The 3157-nt window shown below is 39.2% G+C and overlaps 1 pseudogene; it reads right to left on the bottom strand.

Annotated features, from left to right (window-relative positions):
• Position 1: 1 nt before the first annotated feature.
• LOC102869926 lies at positions 2–535 on the bottom strand (annotated as a pseudogene).
• Between the last annotated feature and the right edge of the window lie 2622 nt (positions 536–3157).

The following is a 3157-nucleotide window of genomic DNA, read 5'->3' as shown; positions in this document are numbered from 1 at the left end:
GGTCCTCAGGCGTCTTACAGTACTTCAGCTCCTTATTCATAACACCATGAGTCAGCTTGCGAGCCAAGTGTTTGAAGTCTTCAGTTGTGGTAATCCTTCCCACTTTGCAGTCGGGTTTCCTGTAAGGGTTCAGGCACTGGACGATGAACTGGGACATCTCTTTCCTAAATACTTCTTTGCTTTTTTTTGTCAGTTCACTGGAGGTGTCTGCTTCTGCTGTCTTGGGCTTTTTTGAGGTCTTCATGGGGTTTTCATCATAGGTTGGGGTTCCTAGGTCCATCTCAGCTTCATGCTCAAGGATGACATCATCTCCTGGACTTTCCCAAGTAGGAGGATCCCATTGAGTCTGCCTTGTGATGACATGGTAGTAGTAAATCTTCCCTTCTGGATCTCGAGCTGTCTTCCAGTTGGGAGGTAAGACAATGGTTTTTGGCTTGGGAGGAGAGGGAGGTGGCAGATCCAGGAGATTATTTGTCACAACCATTTCAGGTGGTTGTAGGGGCTGAGGCTGTCCCAGTGCAACAATTGTAGTCATGGCTGCAGCTGGCTGTACCACCACTCCTTGTGGATGAGCCGTGAAAATCTGTTGTCCCAAGGTGGTAAATCTTTATGAGAGGAGACTGCCCCTGTTTCTCCTACAGGACAGCTAGTGGATTTCAATCACTCACCTTTTGGTTATTAGTGTAGTATTGAACACAGCATACCACCAGAGCTCCCTACAAGCTCCCGTTGCTTTTCTCAAATTTAGCTTAATTTCTGATTTTTTGGATTCCTATACACCAGAAATTAATTTGAGTTTTGGGTGATAACCCTGCTTCCTCAAAGCTGCGCAAATACTGCACAACTCCCTGCTTTGTGTTTCAGAGTTAATGTAATACATAATCATTAGGTATCAGGACAGAAGAAAGACCCAACCACCTCTGCTATGACATAAGCTTGCTTGCTGAAAGTGAGGAGGAGCTAAAGCTTTTACTGCAGGAGATCAATGACTATAGCCTTCATTATGGATTACATTTCAACATCAATAAGACAACAATTTTTACCACTGGACCAATAAGGAACATCATAATGGAGAAAAGTTTCAAGTTGTTAATGATTTCATCTTCGTTTTCTCTACAATCAACACCCTTGGTTCAAGCAGTCAGGAGAATCAGGAGACCAATTACACTGAGAAGATCTGCTGTTAGGGACATCTAAATTCTGAAGAGCAATGATGTCAGTTTAAACACCAAGGTGCACTTGATTAATGCCATGGTCTTCTCAATTACCTGAGAGCTAGACAACAAATAAGGATGACAGAAGAATCGATGATTTTGAGCTGTGGTGTTGGAGAAGAGTACTGAATATCTTATGGACAGCCCAAAGTAACATGTGTCTTAGAGAAAGTGCAGTCAGATGGTGAAGCTTCATCGCACATACTTTGGGAAAGTTGTTAGGAGGATATGTTGTTAGTGTTCATTGGAAGAGGACATGATGCTTGGAAAGTGGAGGGTCCATGTAAGAAATGGACCCTCAGTGAGATAGATTGATACAATGACTGTGGAAATGGTCTCAAATATGTCAGCAATAATAAGGATGGCACAGGATAGGAGAAGGTTTAGATCTGTTCTTTATAGGGTCACTATGAGTCATACTTGAAGCGACAGTGCCTAACAAATACAACCTAGAGCACAATGAATCAGGGCTGCCAAAAAAAGTTCTACAGTTCGAGCCCATCAGTAGCTCCTCAGGATAAAAGAACAATCTCATTCCATGTGAATTTTCAGCTTCAAAAACCTAATGGAGGGTCAATAAGACTTGGAATAAACTACATAGCAGTAGGTTATTGTGTGACAATATTAATTTAAATGCATCAATAGGATAGCAGTTTAATTCTTTTCCCTTACATCAGTAGAAAATCATACTATCATTGTACATTTTCCTCCCTGTCCTGAACCACAAATCTCTGCCAATCCATCAAGTATTGTCTCTCTGGTCCTCCCTGACAAATTAGGATATATCCTATGCTTTCTCCTGACTAAGTACCTCTATTTGTTTTCAATTAGTGACTTGTAGAGATGGCACCAACTTCCAATGAACCTAAAATATATGTGTGCTAGAAAAAAGAATATGTAATTATGTATCCAAATTAAACAATACTGGTTTATTCCAAATGAGAAGTGAAATCCCATGAAATGACAAATTCAACAAAAATAAAAAGCCCAACTAATTGCTGCTCAATGAGAGCCAACCTATAGTTGACACACCCCCCCCATCCCCAGGGGATTTTCAGAGGCTGTAAATAGCATGGGAAGAGATTTTTCTACTTTTTTTCTTCCACAGAGCAGCTGGTGGATTCAGATCACCTCCCTGTGGATTAGCCGTGCAAAAACTTTACCCACTAGACCACCAGAGCTTCCTAGAAAGCCAAGTATCATAAATATTATAAAATCAAGAAACATGACATAAATAGTATCATTAACAATCTGATAGCTTTCATAATACTTTTTCTACATCTTTTCATTGTCTCTTCATATTATAAAATTTTCCTCAAACTTCTTTGAATGGAGAAAAACAAAAGATAACTATAGCATGTTTGATAGACATAATACATAGTTCAGATGGACAAAACCTTTACAACTTTGTGGAAAGATAGACATGATTTGTGTGGTGGTCGTGTTTTAGGTGTATACCATAAAAACAAAGAAATTCTAGCAAGTTCTTTTTTCTTGAAGTTCATATTAAAAATGAAACTATTTGTAGTAAATTTTTAATTGTATAAGCATGTTCCTGGTAGGAGAAAATTTCTATGTGACTAAGTAAAAAGTTGGAAACAGGAGTAGCATCCACTTCCTAAACAACATGCCTCTGGAAACTATGAACTTCAATAAATGTCAATAATTGTATAGGGGTTTCAGGCCTTTTGTTCATAGAGGCCCTTTTAGTTGTGCTCGACTCAAAGACAGTAAACAACAAGAAAAAGCATAAAGGAAACTGTGTGTTTGATTTACACATTATGGAAGAATTTTCACACACTCTGTCCTAGTACAATAAACTTAAATTTTTACTCACCTGATGGTATGCATAGGAATGAGATCGATTACATCTGTGGGAAAAAAAAACCACTGGAGAAGCTCAATATCAGCTGTGAAAACTAGGCCAGGCGCTGATTGTGGAA

The sequence above is a fragment of the Elephantulus edwardii genome, unplaced genomic scaffold, assembly GCF_000299155.1.
Source record: "Elephantulus edwardii isolate Elephantulus edwardi_28Jun2011 unplaced genomic scaffold, EleEdw1.0 scaffold00206, whole genome shotgun sequence".
In the NCBI taxonomy this organism is placed as follows: Eukaryota; Metazoa; Chordata; class Mammalia; order Macroscelidea; family Macroscelididae; genus Elephantulus; species Elephantulus edwardii.
Note: the sequence above shows the minus strand (reverse complement) of the source record. Positions and strands in the feature narration are given on the sequence as shown.